The 21,144-nt window shown below is 47.7% G+C and overlaps 1 long non-coding RNA gene across 1 annotated transcript; it reads left to right on the top strand.

Moving 5' to 3' along the window:
• The first annotated feature begins 3,525 nt into the window (after positions 1-3,525).
• LOC119452658 (uncharacterized) lies at positions 3,526-19,767 on the top strand. The gene is made up of 3 exons (XR_007464877.1): positions 3,526-3,654; positions 16,262-16,500; positions 19,695-19,767. It is a non-coding gene; the product is annotated as an uncharacterized LOC119452658 (long non-coding RNA).
• Positions 19,768-21,144: the final 1,377 nt, after the last annotated feature.

The following is a 21,144-nucleotide window of genomic DNA, read 5'->3' as shown; positions in this document are numbered from 1 at the left end:
AGATGACACGCAGATACACACGGAGAAGTATTCTCTAATATAGCTGTGCCACAAAGTGACATCCGTAAAAAAATGATCAAATTTGTCTTGTAAGCCGAAACGGCAAAAATACCTGCTTGTTAATATTTTGCCTCGTCTAATTTTCCTTCAGCTTTGCAATGGCTGGCTATCAGTATGTGGCCATGCACTCACCGGCCAACATTAAAAAGGCGTGATCGGCTTGCTTCTCTACTATCCGAAGCGCGGCAGCAGACGGTAGCAGACGACAAAAGAGACACCGCCCACAGCGCTCACAGCGCCAGCGCGAAACTCCCTCTGCCTGCGCGAAACTTGTTGAAGCCACCGGCCGGTGTTCCCTTTAACAGTGTACCCCTCTGTACATCGTTTTAGGGCGCATCTTTGTCCCGCAGCCAAACACGATGTTTGGTTTCCGGCCCAACTTGTCAACGCAAGACGTGCTTCTGCAGCTCAAAGAGGAAGTACTGACTGCAGCAGCGCCGTGCTGCCCAAAAGCAATTCTCGCACTAGACCTAAAGGGAGCCTTTGACAACGTGGGGCACGAAGCCATACTAACCAATCTCAGTGACACGAATTGCGGCCGACGAACGTACAGCTACGTGAGAGCTTTTCTCACTGATCGCACAGCCACAATATGGCTGGGAAATTTAAGGTCACAGCGAATAGACACACCTAACAGAGGAACGCCACAAGGAGCAGCGCTTTCGACGAGACTTTTCAATGTGGCCATGATGAAACACCCAGCCCAACTCGAGAAAATACCAGGGATCAGACATGCCTTCTATGCAGACGACATCACGATATGGACGGTCGGAGGGTCCATAGGAGAACAACAAGAGGCATTACAGGAGGCAGTAGACGTCGTAGCAAGCTATGCGGAGACATGCTGACTGCAATGCGCGCCGGAGAAGTCGGAGGTCTTTATAATCGAGAAGCGCTCACGAGGACGATGAACAGCCCCGGCACCAACCATCCACCTGCGAATAGGTCCTAGAGAAATTACCAAGGTAGACAGACTTCGGATCCTCGGCTTACACTTAAAAAAGAACGGGGGCGGAGGATACGCCATACAGAAGCTACAACAAACGACCACGCAGATCTTGCGCATGATTCAACGAATTACCAGCAGAAAGAGGGGACTCAAGGAATAGGACCTTATCCGATTAGTGCAGGCTCTGATTGTGAGCCGCATTGCGTACTCGGCACCATATTTAAATTTCAGTAACGTGGAAGTGGAGGTAATTGACCGGCTGATACGCAAGGCGTTTAAGCAAGCGCTCGGACTCCCACCCGGAACGGCTACTTTTCGCCTCGAGGAGACAGGGGTATACAACAACGCACGGGAAATCATAGAGGCCCACCTGGTAAGCCAGAAGGAAATACTACTACGCACAATAGCGGGACGCTGCGTCTTGGAACGTCTTGGATATTGCGTACGGAAGACCAGCGCACTGACCAAAATCCCAACACGAATACAAGAAACTATGCACGTCTCACCGATTCCCAGGAATATGCACCCAAACTTCCACATCGGACGGAGACAAGCCCGAGCGCAGGCGCTCGCGAGAAAGTATGGAAACCACCCCAATGTCTTGTACGTAGACGCGGCCAGCACTGCGAGAAGCACCGCATTCGTCACCAGCGTAGTCGACAATCACGGGACCGAAATAAATGCGTCGTCGGTTTCCAGAGTGAGCGCTGCGGAGGCAGAGGAACTAGCGATAGTGTTAGCCATCATGACGAGACTACGCTGGGATTGCGTCATAGTTCTGACGGACTCTCAGACGGCATGCAGAATTTATTCCAGGGCCAAAATTTCCAGGGCTGCACATCGCTTTCTGAATAGAGCGCACCAGCTGCCACCATACATACAAATCGTGTGGACTCCGGGGCATGAGTCCTTACGCGGCAATCAGCAGGCACACGCCTACGTCCGAGCGCATGCACACCGGGAGGCGCGAGATGACCGCGCCGAGCGGTTCCAACCAGAGCCCATACCATTAACCTACACTCACATCCTACAACACTATCGCCTTTCACGAAGAACACTACCCCCACCGCACAATGCTCTGACGCGAGAGGAATCCGTAATATGGTGAAAACTCCAAACAAACACATATCCACATGCGAGTCTTTACCACGCCATACACCCTGCGCTGTATTCCTATAAATGTCCACACTGTGATCAATGTGCAACGCTTTACCACATGGTATGGGCTTGCGCAAACACACCACAGCTCACACCCATAACACACCCCACCACACGGCAATGGGAGGCAGCGCTGTCCAGCTCCGACTTGACGGACCAGCTCAACCTGGTCGATCGAGCCAGAAGGGCAGCTAAGGCCGCTGGACTCCTGGACTGAGGGGACCACCCACTGCAGAGCGGAGAAGCTACCTACGCTTGCGTGCTCTTTGGATTAAAGTTTATTCTCTCCCTCTCCCACAGCATTAACCTTCATTTGACTTGGTTGCGTTTCCTTTCTTGAAAACTCTTCGCTGGCTATACTTTCCTGTCAAGGACGCAGTGTCGCGCTGATAAGGCGCATGCCGTTCGTGACCGGCGGAACCGGGCGCGCAGCATTAAAGAAAGGAAAAAGACGCAAGATAGATAGCCAGAATTGTTGGACAAACATGCGCCCCATAGAGTATGAAGTGTTTTTGGAGTGCAGACCGTAAACCCACAAAATGATTGAACATACACGTCATTTGGCCAGACTACGACGACAGAATGAAAATAATAAAACGTAGAAAAATACTTTGGATATACCGCATGAGTTTATGAAGGTGGTTTTATTTTTAAAATAAGGTATAGTTCCCGTCACATACTGCAATAGGAACTAATCCGGTAAACTATTGAACAGATCCCACATATCAGCACAAAAGGAGTTGTGATAGACTCAGGGTTACTGTCGCTAAGGGACCAAACGATTTGTTCCTAGTTACTAACAAGGAAACGATGCACACTTTCTAACGCACTCACATGCATTCGCATGTAATCTGAAACAACGTATGGCCACGAATCCCGCTCAGACACTATTGCCCCGGAAAGGTATTCCGGACTCATGTGTCTTCGTCTTGGAATCTCAAGCTCAAGGCTCTCGAAATCCTTCACAGCGGAGTGCATTGCTTCTTTACAAAGGCAATCTAGCGGTTTAGAGGCTTCACATTTTTGCGAACTACAGTCAAGGGCTTTTCAGAATATATTTCATGAGGAGTGAACACAAACGAACCCTCTTTGACTGCCACAGGCCGACTCGATATCGGAGGTGTTGATGTCTGCCGCGAAAAGCTGCTGCATCACGTCAAGACAGACAAAACAGGACAGTCCTTTTTGAAAAGCCAGTCGGAACGTGTGTCATGCAGCGCAGAACGAAAAAAAAAGATGCACGAAGCACAATTTTGCCAGAGAAGGCATAGCCTCAAGCTCACGAGCGCGCCGTGGGCACAACGCATGATAAGGCTGGAGGAGACCTCAGCGACACACAAAGTTCCACGTAGCGTCCCGTCGAAGCAGACAAGATGCGATCACAGTGTATAAATAAGGGAAACACTCGCTCGATCCTTGTTTGAAAGTAGCCATCATGCAGCTGAAGGTTCTGGTACTGTTGGCAGGCGTCATTGCAGTTGCCTGTGGTAAGACGAAATTCCCTTGGATGTTTTTTCAGTGTTGCTTAAGGTGCCTCTGTATTCTTTTAAATTCTGATTTAAGCCTTGTCTTTCAATGGTTATTGTTTCTGAGGCTCACGCTAATTCTTTCGCTAATTGTCAAGACCAGTGTGAATGATTGACAATCAGTTAATGAAGTAGCGCGAGTGGTGAATTACCATTGATGTAGCTGCCTGTTTTGTGATTTTGCAATGGCAACGTATAACTGGACGGATGAATGTATGAATGTAAATGCAGTGATAAAACTACATCTGGGCTCCTCACATATTCTCAGAAAAAGAGCTTGTAATGTATGTGCAAAAAAAAAAAGAAGAACTAGTGGGATTGGCAATGAGGCCGCGAAAATCCTCATCTCAAGCAGCGGCTGACGAGGGCGACCGCAAGCGCTCGTAAGCAGGGAGGAACGTGTACAGTGCGTTAATGTGTGCGGCGCTCACTTTGCTGGCCCTCAAGCGTCAAGTGCGAGCTGGAACAATGTCAGTGCCCTGCACAGGTGTGCAGAAAGATACGAGCGTCAACAACCATGAGTAATCTGCCGCGAAGCAGGGCGATTACTCATGGTTGTTACTCACTTGTCATGATTAATCACTTGTCAGAGGGAAAAAAAATCGCACATGCTGTAACATTCACGTGCGCCCTTTAACAGTGAACATCATTGTACAGTCTCAGGGGAAAAAGATTAGCAAGTGACTGGTGGCTGGAGCGGCACATTCCATTTTCTAAAGCAAGGGTGGCCGTCAAAAAGCATGTCGGTATTTTGCCGCTCCGGCGACCAGTCACTTGTGCCTCGGGTCGTGATTTGGCCGCTCCGACCACCATTACCTTGTGCTAATCTTTCTCCGCCGGAGCAAGCGCACGGAGTTTTCCCGCTGTGTATGTTCTGGACATCGGGATAGCGACGCAATCGGCACTGGTATGTGAAGATCGAGCGGCTGCGTCTGCTTGCTCGTTTTCAAGGATACCACAGTGACTTGGCAGCCATTAAAAGAAGATGTCATCTCCTTTGTCAACTGCCACATGGTAAATTTCGCGTGTATCCGTGACAAGTCGTTCGTGGGGTTCACGGCGTAGTGCAGAGAGCAAACTATGGAGCTTTCTCCGCTGGGACTGTGCACTACTCCTCTGCTGGGACTTTTTCCGCTGAGACTGTACACTACTCCTCTGCTGCAGATAAAGAGTGGTCGAACAGGGAATATGCCTGTGGAGCCGAGGTTTTGACAAGGGGCCTTGTCTTCGACAGGCAAAGCCAAGTCCCCTTGTCGAAAACATGGCTCCTGCCTCAGGCTTCTCTCGCTTCGCCACTGTTAGTCACTTCAAGCCTGTGGACCTTAGTCTGTTTTGGCCCCCTGAGCTGTAGACCATTATAAGTAGTAGAGCGAACTAAACAATTGAACAAACCTCATTAGAAAAGTGCGACGAGCCGTAACGGCCCTTGGTAAATTCGGGGCACAGGGTGGTTGGTCAAAGGCTCACCCAAACATCGTGGAGCCCGTACAGCAACTGCTTTTAATTTCCATGCACACGCGACCTCACCAACGATTTTCATGTTCCTTTTCTTCGCGTACGATTCACTATGAAATGCGCTGAGAGAGCGTCGTCTTCTCTCGCGGGTGACATCAAGCAAGTTCCGTTGGCGATGGTATAGCTAAAGAGAGGCAGTGCCTGCAACCAAGGCAGTCATTGCGCTCACGCTCCAAAGAAGTTTTGACGAACGTGGCAGAGCATCAACTTATGGCGAAAAAAAAAAAAGGCATGCGGATTGCACGCACTTAGACAATCGGTGGACGGGAAGCTTCTTTGATTTAAAGGCTAGTTATGAAAAGCTATGAAAAGCTATGAAAAGTTATGAAAAGTTATGAAAAGCTTAATTCATGCAGATATTTTGTTCTTTATGTAAATGCAATGTTGACGTGATGGATGTGACGACGTTGCTTGTGCTCACGTAATACACGAGAGTGGATTAGTTTGACTTCTTTATTACTTGAAAGATATGAATGATTGTCACTGCTTCCTCCCAACAGATACTTTGATAACTGTCTTTTAGGGTCACATTTAACTATATGAATGGCATTCGTGGCGCATGAACCAGCGTCCCTACGCAAGTGCTTCCTCTCCAACTCGGCGAGACATTGACGCCAAACCAGGCAATCAGCCTACTTACTCCCACATTAAATTGTAGGTGTTTAAAGGTCTGAAACTGCATTATAGGCCGTGAGAGACGCCGTAGTGGACCGCTCCTGCTTAATTTTGACCAGCTTTAGAGTTCGTTCTTTCACGTGCGCTTAAGTCTATACTTTGTTTCATACATCAGGTGCAACGCTGCTGAAGCTACGCAAGAAGTACGGTCATTAGAATGTATCACTCCGCGCGTGCCGTCTATGCTTCGCTGCGCACCAGCGGCGTTTGCTTGCGCGAGCTTGCACGTGAGGCTGTCGCGACGGGCTGCAAATAATAAAAAAAAACAATGAATAGCAAATTGATCTAAAAAACGTGTTAGTAGCCGTAGAGTACATAGTGTGTTTGTTTCTATGGGTAAATTCTGAGCATATATAAAGAACATTTTTACAAAAATTGGTCAACAAACATCGAACTACTTCTAAGTGCGAACGCAGCCACCGCAAAAAGTATCTCTAGCCTCCACAGCGTTGCTGATGTATGAAACTGAGTATAGATGAGCATTTCGTTGCGTTAAACAGTTATAAGCTCGGATTCCGGCGGCCTCTGTAACGTCACGTAACATGATGCTCAGATTCCTGGGAAACGTAAAAAAAATGAAATGAAATATTGCCATTTCTTTGAACCCCAAACCCCACGGTTGTGATACGGGCGCTCTACCAGAACTTAATAGCCGCACTCAATTGCCCCCCCCCCCTCCCCGCCCCCAACCCACGTTTGAAAAAAAAATTGCATCATAATTAACCTTATTCTCCTTGTTTACAAAATAGTCTTAACGGGTCATCAAAGTCAGCATGATAAATTACCCATTCTTTCGTGATTGAAACAAAACCCGCGAAGTACTGTTAAATGAACAAGTGATGCTAGGCTTCTTGTGTATACCTGCAGCCTCAAGGAGGGCGTGCAGATGAGCATTAGTCAATTCTATGGCCTCAGAGATTTCTAACACCCCGCTGTACGATGTCTCGATGCGCGGCGCGCCTGGAACTTACACCCCCCCTCCCCCGCACGCACGCACGCACGCACGCACGCACGCACGCACGCACGCACGCACGCACACGCACACACACACGCACACACGCACACGCACACGCACACGCACACGCACACACACACAGCATTACGATGGGATGTCCGTAACGTGCGAATCGAAAATGTGGGCCGATCCTGGCGGTTGTGCACAAAGGATCGAAGCGCAGTGGCACGTACCTCTGTGAACTGGCGAAGCTGAGCCTGGTTTAGTCTAGCTAAGCTTGGTTGGCACTACTTAAGCTTAGTGATTCATCGATAGCCAATCAATACCTAATCGATAAGCGATCAATAATCAATAAATTACGGAAAACGCTGGGGTTGACTTGGTAGTACTTAGCCTAGCCCAAATACGTGGCCAATGCCTTGCGATAGCCAATCGATAGCCAATCAATAGCTAATGAATAATTGATCAATAATCAATAAATTCCGGGAAATGCTGGGGGTGACTTGGTAGTGCTTAGCCTAGCCCAAATACGTGGCCAATACCTTGCGATCCAATCAATAGCTAATCAATGATCGATCAATAATCAATAAATTCCGGGAAATGTTGGGGATAAGTTGGTAGTGCTTAGCCTAGCAAATGCTGGGGATGACTTGGTAGTGCTTACCTAGCCCAAAAGTCAGGACTAGCCCCAAATTGTAATGTTTTACCCCCAAATTGGGGGTCTTTAAGGTAATAAAGTGAACTGAAGTGAACTAGCTTGGAGCCCATCCGCACCGCTGTCTCTTTTGCATTGCACCTCCAGTGCAAGCTACGCTATGTTTTTTTATATCTCTTGCACATGTCGGTGTTCAGGGGCGAGTTTATGCCACTGTCGGTTTTCGCTTCCTTTTCCAAAGCACAAACGGCGCCCCGGACCTGCGGGGAGAACGAGATATGGAAGCAGTGCGTGAGCAGCAGCTGCGCTGAAGGCACGTGCGAAAAGCCCGTCCCAGGACCCGCGTGCACTGCTGACTGCCGCCAAGGCTGCTACTGTGCCGACGGCTTCTACCGCCACCAAGGGCGTTGCATCCTTCTGGAGCAATGCCCCGGTAACTATATGCATAGGTGCCTGAATCGACGACGTACTATATTGTGGCGTTTCCGCCGAGCGCATGCTGTTATGCTGCATGCACAAAAGGGAGGGCTTGCAACACGCTTTTGCGTGAACAGCCGTTTTTCTTCAACTTTTTGTTAATGCCGAGAGTACGTGAGGTAGGACGTTTTTCATGCACTCTGCTTGGGAATTCCCGTTCTCGTTGGTGGAGCGCGAGGATATCTCGAGAGCAGAGACAAAATATGAATCGAGCAGCTAATGTGGCCTGTTGCGACTTAGGGAGACGAGATACTGAGTTTCGAAGATAGCGAAAGAGAAGCGAAAAAATTTGCCGTGGTTGAACGCGGTTAAACCAAGTTTGTCGAGTGATAGCACCGCTTTGCTTGCTTTGGGAAAGGGTGCAGACGCTTCTCGGCGCCGTCAACAGCTACCGTTTCTACAATTGCACCACAAGACAACACACAGACGCTGGTCGGCGCGGCAGCAGCAGCGAGAGAGCAGAGCAGCGCATAGAACTGCGCTCTTGTCCTAACGTATACACGTTCCGCCAGCGTCGCCATTATCTCAACCGCCGCCATGTTAGATGCACTGCGCCTATGGGAAACCAGCGCTAGTGTTTTGAACGGGCACGCAGCGCCCCCCTTGCTGACATCACGCACATTTTTTAGTCGTAGAAACAGAAGGAAATGGCCAGCGGAGGTATATGGCGGGGACGCGCACAAGCCGCGAAAAACAGCTTGGAAACCGTCGTTATCGCCGTGTGGTTATTAACAGAAACCAAGAAATCCGTAATAGTGCCCTATCATCGAATATTTTTTTTTGTCAAAATGCTACGAGCATTGGTTCAGGTGGGCCATGCCAGCTGGGTCAGCGCAGTCGCAGCGCCTATGAGCCCCGGTCGCACGCCGTTTCATCTATTTCAACAGCTCCTCAGACGAAATAGCCACGTGAATTTATTAAAAGTGAAATTGGAAATAACTGTGAACACTTTGAAACACAAGAAATTAAAGCCATAATTTTCTCGAGAATGCTAAGAGCAATATCAGTACCATCCGGCGCTTGTGTTTTCCGACATGCATTAGGCCCTCAAGAAAAGCGTCTTCATGTTCATTACGATTTTCTCTGTGGCCCGCGCAATCAAGATATATTTCATTTCCTTCTTCGTCAGGCGGCAGGCGCCAACTACCGAAAGCGGGGCCGCATTAAAGTACATTTCAGTTCCTCCGTACACGACAGTTCTCTTCCACCTTATGCAGATGCCTGGTGATGGTCTTGAGTGCAACGATTACCTCGTGTCCTTGGCTCTGGAGGAAATGGTTATGCTTGCTCCCGGCTGCTGCTGTTCTTCCGGGCTCGGCAAGGAGACACTGGGCGCCGGTTCCGAAATCTCGCGTCGATTGTCATTCAATGCCGTGTCAATTGTGTACGGTGCCGGCAGCGTGTTGTTACGGTCACCTTGTTTCTCACTGATTAGGGACGCGTTGCTTCTGGCAGGTTCCTTGACACCAGCTTCGAAATGGACAAATTCTATGTCATTCCTGAAATGGGTAAATTTTCGCTTAACGTAGATTCCGAGATGCACGTGTCGTCTGTACAATTTTTTGTCCCCTGCTTTCTTATCCGCCTTGCCAAATGGAACTGTTGCAGCAAAGCCTTAAAGTTACCGAACGTCGCCGTGGCGTGCAGTTCAAATTTAATGAAGGATTTTCACGTAAACGCCACTATTTCCGATTTTGAAGCGTCACACGCGGTTGCCCCGAGCACGGCCGCTCGATGAAACGCGCTCGTGCGTGTCATCGAGCGGCCGTGTCCTGAGCGTGCGATCAGCGACCGGACTCGTCGCGGCACCACGCGGCGGCCGCGGCATCTGTGCTACATAGCAGACTGCAGCGTTTGCTTTGTGCACGACAGGGCTTGAGTGCGCGCTCGTGCTCACATGCTCCTGTCTGGCCGTGCTATGCGGTGCGGACCGGCTTTGTCCGGCGCCAGCTTGACGGACTGCTAGTAGCCACATCCAACTTGCGCATTTTGATGCGCTGTCAATAACTCAATAGGAAACGAAGTCTGCCAAGGCGTCGAGCCAGGAGTGAGCACGAGCTGGCAAGCGTGTGTGCGGTACGACCTTAAGCTTAGCGGGGTTCGAGGCTAGTTGAGAGTTCAAAACTAGTAGAAATAAGTGGGACCCGACGGCTACGATACCAGTAAGCAGTCTGGCCAAAGTTTAGTTCCTACGCGGGCGACCGCGGGCGAGCGTGAGCATACGATAGTGGACTTCTTCTGGAAACTTGTAATTCTTATCGAAATTCGAAAGCAGACTTTCACTTACTTGAGCCTGTTTATTAAACTGCGTCACTAAATATACACAGTAACTCTAAGAAGAAGCGCACTTATCCAAACACCCTTTTTGATTGATGTCAGCCATTGGCCAACTGCAGCCGTGTATGGGTATATGCTATATTACGAAATATAGAGCCCGAAAACAGTGAGGAGCACGCTGCTGCTGAAAACTGAGTGTTTGAAAAAGAGGTAACTTTGCGCTCCGCTTGCGAGCTCCACGCGCCGTACACTACTGAAAAATTTAGCTGAGATGTTCACAGCAGCGTCTGCTATCCGCGGACAGCGTTTTTTCACCAAACCCGAGGGGAGGATCAGGGCCTTTTTAAAGAATAAGACATTATTTACTATGAGGGAAAATATCTGCCACTATAGTATTTGCCACCATGGGAACCGAGAGGTTCGATTTTCTTTTCTGACTAACAAGAATTCGAGCCCCTCAGTCACCCTTATTTCTTTTCGTTCATTGCACAGCGATGGTGTCGACTATGGTAGCTTTATTTCATTCAGGTAGCATACGAGGGTTTATCGGTCTCCAGTTGCGTGCTTCAATGTTCACGTATCACGTGACGCCTGTGGTTAAAAGATGTGCCAGATTCGCGGCCATGGCATTGAGTTACGCTTCCTAACACACCCAGGCCAGATCTAGTAAACACACACAAAGTACCCTCCCCCCCCCCCCCAAAAAAAAAAAAAAAAAAAAAAAAACTGGACGGGAGACCAACCGGCGCCGTAGCTCAATTGTTAGAGCATCGCATGCGTAATATGGGCGATGTGCGTTTCTCTCGCTTCGGAGGCAAGTTATATTTTCGTCCACTTCTATTTCCCTTTACTTTATCATTTATACATTTCAATTAGAAACAACAGTTAAGTTACCCGATTCTTTCTTTTACTTCATTATCTATTGAATTCATCCTGCATGAGCACGTGTTTTATTGACCGTATGATCATAGATTGGACTATGCCAGACAACGAGGTCATCGTTTAATGCTTACTTTTGAAAAAAAAATTGGCGCTTTGAGAGATAGCTCGACGGTGTAGGATCTTTTCGCGCCAGAATACACTCATCTGCGCATCTTCTACCAAATCAGAATACGTATTCACAAAAGTTATCTGTTAAATAAGTGTTTTCTCATAAACCGACATTCGGGTATACCCACCACTCATTACAGCATTCCGCGCGATAACGAGGCGATTGCCACGGAGTTGGGCAGTCGTAAGAGAAGTTCTGGGTTTAGCTCAGGTAATCCATCATTTTTTTCTGTGGCGCCTCTTGACATGCAAGGACTGCATTGTATGCAACGCCAACTCTGTCTTTGGTACTTCCGTCAGACCAAATCAACCCATTTACAACAATCTAATGGCCCTTTTTTGAATGGTAGCAGACCTGGAACGTGTCTGAGCGCTTCCACGTTGTGATCGACATACAGGGTGATTGTAACCGCTTCATAAATACTAAGAGAGTGTACCAACCCTCTTTGTAGCTTGGTCCACGAAATTGAATGCAAATCAGCGGAAAACGCCAACGTCGCGTTAAATTGCACAGTGTTGCGCGATCCATTTTTTCAGTGACGTTAGGCAAGCATAGTGAACATAACCGGTAGTATGCGGAAGGGTCAAATACACTCTACTCTGCTTTTCTTGATGGGATCTAAAAAAAAAAAGAAGATACGAACAAATAGAGAAAAATAAAGAATGCCAGAGAAGAAAAAGAACGGAATACATTTAAAAAACGAACCGGCGTTTAACAACCGGCTCTGAATCGATCATCTAAAGACGAGACCTTGACTTTAACTGGCGAGTGGAACGCACAATGTAAAATCTCAGAAAAAACAGACTTAAAGGATGAGAGGCATGCGAAAATCACAAGGACTAAACAGGCTCGAGCAACTTTTTACATTCCTGTCCCTGGTATCTGTTTTCGGGGTATAATAAACAAAACAAAAAATAATCATTGCGCATTCCGTACCAAATAAGCAGCTTGTCAACCTTGAGAGTGACCTTGGGTACATACACCGTCGCCCATCAAGTAAGTACGAAGAGATCTGTCGCTACGAATCGAATAAGAAAACTTCCTATAAATAACTTTCACTTACGTGAAGTGTTCTTAGACTGGGGGATAATGCTAGAAAGTTTTTACAGCGGCTATCGCTTTCTTCGTCAGCACTATCTCTCCTTATCGAACTGCCATGACCTGGTGTCTCCATTTAGCGACGTTGAATTGATGCTGTCTCCCGAAAAAGGAGAAATAAAAAAAAAATTGATTGAAAGGTTGCTTTAATACGACACACACCACGTGAATTTTAGTATACAGAAGAAACATTAACGCACTCGTTGCGCGACTTCCCTTCATACGATGATCGCCGGCTTGCAATTATAAGCCCTTATTGGCTGTGCGAACCATCCATTGTGCAAAAACAAGAGTGGCGGGGAAAGAAAGAACATTTCTCGCCCGTTCATATTGAACACTGCGTTACAAGAAGTCGACATCCAGAGCTGTTGTGGCCTGACCCTCCTTTCTCAGACGAGAAGATCTTGGTAGCGCGGCATCGCGAGTCTGCGATTCACAGAGCCACGACAGCGGTGCTGCGTTTCCTAAGAATCAGCAGCCCACGTAACCACCTTGTGACTCAATTCCTCCTCTCATCGAACACCTCACCTCGAAGCCGCTCTTTCTTTGTAGCATTTTTCATATTGTTTCATTCAGGTTTGGCCAGCAGCTGCACGTGATGCTTCAGAGCTTAGACGCTTTGATTTCGCACACCCAAGTAAACGGTCTATCAGATGCGGAACAGACGCAAAAACAAAACAGACAAGATCAAGCGCTCGTCCTTGTCAGTTTTGAGTGTGTGTCTGTTCCAGCATTTTGCGCAAAAATACCCTATAGTTAGCATTCAAGACCAACTAACCCAACAGGCAGTTCTGAAGTGAGCGCAGTTTTTTTTTAAAAAGAAGGCGCTCAATTTATGCACTAGCTTGAGGTCCCTGGTCAAATAAATAAGCAGGAGGCGCAGCGAAGAAGGAATACTGAATAGAGCTTGGACATCCCGGCGCTTAGCCGCTCGAGCGGAAATGCGTCTCTTCACTGGCCCGTCAACCGCATCGTTATCCGACGCTCATTGGCATGCACGCTTAGTCTCCCGCTGTATCCTTCGCTATGGACCACACTTCTCCAGAGAGCCGCTTTGGAATCGAGTCCGTTTATGTTTGTCGCGCAATCGAAAGCAACAAGCGTTCGAGACTGAGCGCGAGAGCGGGGCGGGAGTAAGAAAAAGAAAAGCGATGCGATAAAGAACGAGAGAGAAAGATAGAGATAGCAAAATAAGTATCCCATAACACACGCACTCCAGACGTATACATGCGCCCTGCTTATCGCCTCAAATGCGGGCATGCTTGAGAAACGAATAGTTCGGGTATATATACGGGCCGTTCACCTGTGAACACTGGTCTACGGGTCCGCGCATATAAAAAGGAGCGCACATTCGCCCGTGCGGCTTCGCACTGCGTCACGGTCGAAACGCACCAGCATGAAGGTCTTCGTCGTCGCTCTCCTCATCAGCATTGTGGCCCTGACGCTTGGCGCCGACGGTGAGGGAGGCACAGAATTTTTTTCGCGATCATTCCTGTTTCGCTATATATACGCTACTAACGGCGTGGAAAAAAATATTTGCGACAAAGTGTGTGCTCGTGTGGACTTAACGTAGAAGTTTTGAATTCGTCGTCTTTCGCTTTGCGGACACCTGTCAAAAACTGCATTTTCTTTTGCTGCACTCATACTGACAGGTAACAATGAAGCGTCAGCTGTGGGGCGTATGCTTTGTTGTCATAGTGCTTTCTATCCAATAGGGGAAATTGTGCACCATCTATTTACTTGGCATCGCGCCACGTGTGCTAGTTGCGCGTGCCTGGATCGCAAGCAGCGATCCAGGATTGCGTAGTGTATCCTCTAGCTTCACGGCCACTGTAACGACGCAGTAATCGCGAGGGACCTTGGTTACCAGAACAGGCGACATTCGCCTACTTTCGTTCCGCATTTTCTAACGATTCATTTAATTTCCCCTTCCTATTGCGCCATTCCTTAACGGCTCGGACATCGCCAAGACACTGCCACGCTGCCGTTATCGCGGGTATCGGGCAATTCGTGCATCGCAGCATGAGAAAAGAATGGATAGTGAGATATGAAACGTAACAAAATACGGACCCAGGATCCTCATTTTGTAATGTCCCATCTCACGTTCCATTGTTTTCTTATCATCCGACAAAAGACAGATGATGCACGTTTTTTCAGTCTTTTTACACCGATATGTCCTGGAATAATTCTTTATCGAAACCTCAGTTACTACTACTACGTTTTCGTTGCCCTTCGCATACTGTTGCTTGAACCGTCGTCGCGGCAGAGTTTCAGAATACCAAGACATGCCAGGAAGCCTGAACGCGTATAGACGCGACCACCAGCGCTGGTGCCGAAACCTTGCTACGCTTGGTTAAAGCAAAGCGTGCAGAACCGTTTGTTGTAATAAATAGCGGCTATATATTACTTCTATGCTGGTGCAAACATCCAGCAGAGGGATAATGAGCCCGAAGTTTCAGCGAAGCTTTATAGGCTCACAAGCGTCTGCGGTGGTGGTGGTGTCACGCTGAAAAGTGGCCCGATGCTGGTGGTAGTGCAGAAAGAGTCTAAGCTCAATGACACATACCAGGGACAAAAACAAAGAGAGAAAGAGAGAGAGAAATGAAGAAAGACAGAAAGAAAGAGAGAGAGAGAAAGAGAGAGAGAGAGAAAGAGAGAGAGAGAAAGAGAGAGACACAGTTGACAGTTGACAAGAACTTTATTGAAAGGTCCTGAGGAGAAAAAAAGAAAGACACAGAGAAAGAAAAAGATATAGAGAGAGAAAGGGAGAAAGAAAGAGAGAAAATCACCAGGAAGGTCAGATACACACACGACAAGCTTCGCTTACCCCCATTTTCTCGAAAGGGGAAGGGCTGGTGATCATTTTTTTGCGCTATCCATTGATTAAAGACAAGGGCGTGGGAAACGCACGAACGTTTTTATAACACGTTGTGGTTCATCATTGCGTTACAAGACGTCGACGCTGGAGATATTACTTTCGGATACGCTCGCCAGTACTTACGTCTGGGCTAGTGCGTCGGCGCTGTGCCAAAGCGCTGTCTGCAAGAACTGATATTGTAAGAATTCATGCTTGAATTACAGCGCAAAAAACAAGGACACAAGAAGGAAACCACTCGTTCTGTCTGGTTTTCCTCCTTGTGTCCTCGTTTTTTTCTGCGCTTTAAGTCTATAGTATGAACTATATTGTCACCTGCGAAGGAACGAGCGCAGGCAGGCAGGCAGTTGACGACGAACTGATGAAATTTAAGATTCTTTATTGCGCCTGCTAAAGAAACAGTACAATGCGGCGGCAGCGACCGCACGCTTAGCGTGGTCGTCGTATATCGCTTCAACGCGCGTTCTGCATGTAGCAGCCACTAGTCACCCTCACAATGCCAGAGCAATTGGTACGAGCATCTAGTACATCTGGTATAACGATGGGCCCGTCACGCTCGCTACTATACAACTGTAATGTAATAATTACTAATCTGATGCCGCCAACGCGTCTTTCGCAAGGACATAAAACTAAACAGTGAAAGAATGCACGTGAACCCTACGGCGCGGAAGAAGTGCGCAAAATTATACCTGCCCCACGATTAGTGCCTTCAAATGTGGTGTGCACAGACGTGACCTTTCGTCCTTACGTTGAAGCTGCAAATGCCATCGCACCTCTCCCGCCGGGATGCAACTTTACTGCGTCGCCTGTGGTTAGGGGTGGCTTTTAGGAAAGCATATATACTCATCGCTTATTGAATCGTGATGACGTGTTCGCACTGCTAGTGCTTCCTTCCTTATCCTGTCTTCATTCCTTAATCCCCGTCCCCCAGGGTAGGGTAGCAAACCAGACGCGCGTCTACACCTGCCCCACGTGAAATTCTTAATGCAGAAGAGACGCCGGTGACGATCGAGTGGCCACCGCGTCCGCGGGCGTGCGGTGAAGGCGAGACGTGGAAGCAGTGCGTGAGCGGCAGCTGCGCCGAGGCCACCTGCGCTCGGCCACAGGTGGGGCCGCAGTGCACCTCCGACTGCCGCTACGGCTGCTACTGCGCCGACGGTTTCTACCGGAACGAGCAGAAGGTGTGCGTCACCCGCGACAGGTGCCCGTAGCAGTGGTCGCCGAGCAAGGTGCGAAATGGTGCACGCGGGGGGAGGGCGCGTGATACGAGATGGGACGTGTTAGAGAAGCCATTGTAGCTTAAATGAAACAGACACAAAGAACTGAAGAGCGGAGACCACGGGCGTGGTGCCTGTTCGTCTGTTCTTTGGCTTTGTTTTATTATGGCTACAATGGGCTTCATCAACTGTCAACCAACTTGGCCAAGAACACGTTATTTTTAGAAGTGGAAAGTTTTGGGTGTAAATCTTTATAAGCAAGAAAAGCCATTTTTCAAGAAAATGGGGAATTGGACGTAGCGATTAACAGTGGTTCCAATAAGGAATGCCATGTTCGAGGAACGTTTCGACAACTAATCTTGTCTTCGTCAGGGTTCCGTATCGAAGACAATTCCCGTTCTCGAAACGAGTGCTCCTGAGACCGCAGCCGTGGCCTAGTGGTAGAACACCCGCCTCGGCTGCGGGAGGCTGTGGGTTCGATTCCCACCGCCGCCGGGCACCCACTGGTTCAAATGGGTACAAGTGTACCCCAGCTTGGCGTTCGGCTTCCTTCAGGGGTGATACGCTTGAGAAAGGAGCCTGCGCCCTGAATTCCCGTCAAAACCAACGTGAGCACGGGAAAAAAAGTGATCTTCGACCAACTGCTGATTATTTTTGCGTGTCTAGAAGGAGCGAGATATTAAGGAAAGGGACATACCGGGTGCTTCAACGAACACTTTGAAACATTTCTGAAGGTTGCCTGTGGCAGCAAGATAGCACAATTCTAGTTCATCAGCTGGTCTACTCGAAGAGGCGGACATGTACAAAAAATTGAAATGCACAATCGACTAATTAACAAAAGTTAACTAATTAAACTTTTAACTAATTACCTTTTGGCCCATATTGCAATTTACAAATTCCAGCCGTAGAGCTCGCAAGGCTGATCCACTTGGAACGAATTCTCAGGATGACACCAGTTTGGAGATATTAATTCTCGAACTTTGCGGATAAATGCATTGGCGTTCCAGTTGCTTCTGTGCATCAATGCATAAAACGACGTTTCGTTAAGAAGGTAACTGGAACGTCAATGCATTTCTCCGCGAAGTTCTGGAATTAATATCTCCAAACTGGTGTCATCCGGAAATTCATTCCAAGTGGATCAGGCTTCCGAACTGCACGGCTAGAATTTGTGCATTTTAACATGGACCATAAGGTAGTTAAAAGCTTCGTTAGTGAATTTTTTTAATTAGTTGATTGTGCAGTTCAATTTTTCGTACATGTCCGCCTCTTCGCGTAGACCAGTTCATGAACTAGAATTGTGCTATTTGCCACAGGCAACCTTTAAAAAATTTTGAAAGTGTTCGCTGAGACACCCTGTATATTTTCACGGGGACTGATTCTGGTTGGCTAAACTACGCCGGGGCAAGGTAATAAGCAGGAAAAGATAGCAGATGAATTCTGGGGAAGCAGGCGAGTCACAAATGTTGAGCGCTTCATGACAGGCGATTAGTCCCTTCTGATAAGAAGAATAGTAAACTTAGCAAGTTAGTGCTGGTTCATGTTTCAAGGGTACCGTTCGTCAAGGAGTCTGTCCGTCGTATTGTGTCTTTCTTGTGTTCCGTGTCAGTTTATTTTTTATTCGCTTGTGTTGCAACGCTACATTTCACCTCAGCTGCGCACCTGTCCGGGGCTTTCTGCAGTTGCGGTGTGTGAGGTCATGATCTGAAACATGATCTCATGACCAGCGGGTTAATTGATGCTGTACATGTAGAAGTATGGAAGACTGGGCGAGTTGAAACTCTTGAAAGAAATGGGGTTAAAAAGGGTACTCGAGGCGGATCTGCACATCTTGAGCATTTATTTTGTGTTCCTCTACCTCTTGTGTGTCATCTTATCAGGCTGTTCTTTCTTCAAGATTGATGTAGTACAACGTTTTGTTTTTCCTCATCGACGCGAACATGAACTACTTTTGGGTACCGATACGGAGAGGACCGATGTGAAAGATAAAGCGTATGTTGTATTGGAGAGCTAAAATTGACTTCGCTCCAGTGTAAAGTTGAGAAAGGATCCTGAGGGTGAACATTAAAAGGCTGAGTAGCAATTGGGCATCTTTGATGAAACTTCACATTTGCATTTGAACAACAATCGTTGGTTGACCACCTGTTTTTCTTTAGTGTAATGCAGGTTTTGTAAGGTTCGCCTGTGGTGATAGAACGATTCCGCCAATTCAGTGGTGGTACTTGAGGAGGCGATTATCAGTTGCACAAAAAATCACAATTAAAATTTCTTTTAAGCAAAAACATATCAATTAACGGCTGCATTAATTATTTTAGGGCACGTTTTAGGATTGCGAGCTTGTAGTCGTTCAACGATAAAGTGACATAATAAATCTGCGAAAAATCCCGACATAAGCAGGAGTCTTCCGATAGACTTTCATAAGCTTCCACGCGAAGACGCGCTGCATGGCGCTCCACGTATTATTTCATGGAAGTGGCGTTACTCTGCATGGCTAATTAGTGCACAGAGCTAGTACTAAACAACCAATTAACCTTTCCATAACCTTTCATTAAGTATTATTTTGCTACGAAGCCTTCTTGCTCGCAGCGTGACAAAACTACCCGGGACACCTTGTATGTTGCTGCGAATTTCGAGGGTGGACACTCCAAAACTCAGGCTAGGTTCCGGATTTCTAATAAGGGGCATGTTTTGAACCCTGACCGGCTTCATCAGCATAATTGCAATATGTTCCATAAAGTGATTACCTACAATGGTTATTAGGATAATTTTAATGATTATCTACATTGCAGGTTATCATTAGATAATCCCGGTTTTGGAGCTGTAATCGCGCTATCAGCTACAAGCAATCACTAAGATATTTGCGTGAACTAAGCATGCACAGTGTACTCGGTGCACACTGCACTAACACGATATACATGACGTTTCATATCTTGTGACCTGGCCCTTGCGCCACTAAACACAACACATCATCATCATCATCATCTTGAGACGCTTGGTAAACTTTCAGCCATTAGCATTGTCCGCTAAATATTTTATGGGAGTATTATCATCATCATCTTCTTGTGACGCTTGGTAAACTTTCAGCCATTAGCATTGTCCGCTAAATATTTTATGGGAGTATTATCATGCGGGTACTAAGGCTTGTCTTTAGTACCCGCATGATAGACCGCAGACGTGAACTCATAATATAATGACGTTCTCTTTTGCAGACATCGAGGCCATGTGATCACCATGGCCTGCGTCTACCCCTGCGAATTTCAAATAAAGTTTCCTTGAAACAGTTTGCTTGCTTGCTTGAAAGCCTTTATTGAAAAGAAAAAGAGAGGTGGAGCCCTTAGGGGGCTTCGCAATGGGTGGAGTCCCTATTCCGGGACCCCATTGGTACCAGAAGCCAGATTAGCCCTCCAAAGCAAGGCCTTTTGGGCCTGAAGATCCGAGCAACCACGCAGGGCCGCCTCCCATTCCTCTCGGTTTGGGTTACGGTTGGGGGGAAGAGCTTAGTTGAGCTGGCAAGCCCAAACCACGTGGAACAGCAAGCGATGCACGTGAGCAGTTTTACTCCGCTTTATGTCTCGTATGTCTCTGAGAAGTGATGAAAGCTGGACTCTCAGTTAGGTAAGTGAACATAGCATTGCGGAAGAATACGTATACCCGTGAGCAAAAATGTACGTGACCACTACTTCACCTAAACAACTGAATTTATTCGTAATTCAGCCACACAAACTGAAATTCATGAGTGTACTAGAAAGCTCGATATTACGAGTTTGGACTGCAGTCCTCAATTTTAAGTCAAATTCATAGGCTGAGAAGCAAATTGTCTTGATAGCGGAACCTATGGTCCACATATTTTTTGCTCAGGGGAGTACATATGGGGGCTATCGTTACTGCGAATGCCCCTATTAAAGGGGCCCTGAACCACTTATTATCGAGTGGAGAAAGGCATTTGGAGTAAAAATAGGCTATTTCAGAAATACTTTGCCGCAAAAAGTACTTCAATGCGTTTAACAGAAGTGGTGTTATTGGCAATCAAACATGGCCTCCGCTGTGCTCCCCTTCCTTATATTCAATGCCTTGCACTGCGAAGGCCTACGGCGGGGCCACAACGCTCCGCCTTCGAAAAGTCACCCTGGCGCGCAGTTCAAATTTTATTTTGGATGCTAACGTAGACGCCAGGACTTCCGATTTTGGTCCCTACGACGCACTAAAGGTAAGCCAAACGCGACTGTAAACAGCGAGTTAACGTGAGCGCCACGACTTCCGATTTTGGTGCCTACGACGCGCTAAACGTAAGCCAAACACGGTCGCCCACAGCGAGCAGCCAGTGAACTCGAGGCGGCACCCCGCGGCGGCCGTGGTGTAGCCGACCGCAGCGACCAATAGCAGCCACGTATTGGAATGTGTTTTATTGCGTAATAAAGCACACAGAAGAGAGTGAGGATCATGGCTTCTGTTGAAACGAGAGCATTTGAAAAAAAGGTAACTTCGCGCTCCGCCTGCGAGCTCCACGCACCACGGACGACAGCAAAACTTGGCTGAGATATTCACAGCAGCGTATGCTACCCACGGACTTTGTTATTTAACCAAGCCCGAGGGATGGTTAAGGGCCCCTTTAATAAGTAGTCATACAGTCAGCACATAAAGCACCGCATGAAAAAATTC

The sequence above is a fragment of the Dermacentor silvarum genome, chromosome 1 (genome assembly GCF_013339745.2).
Source record: "Dermacentor silvarum isolate Dsil-2018 chromosome 1, BIME_Dsil_1.4, whole genome shotgun sequence".
Lineage (NCBI taxonomy): Eukaryota > Metazoa > Arthropoda > Arachnida > Ixodida > Ixodidae > Dermacentor > Dermacentor silvarum.
Note: the sequence above shows the minus strand (reverse complement) of the source record. Positions and strands in the feature narration are given on the sequence as shown.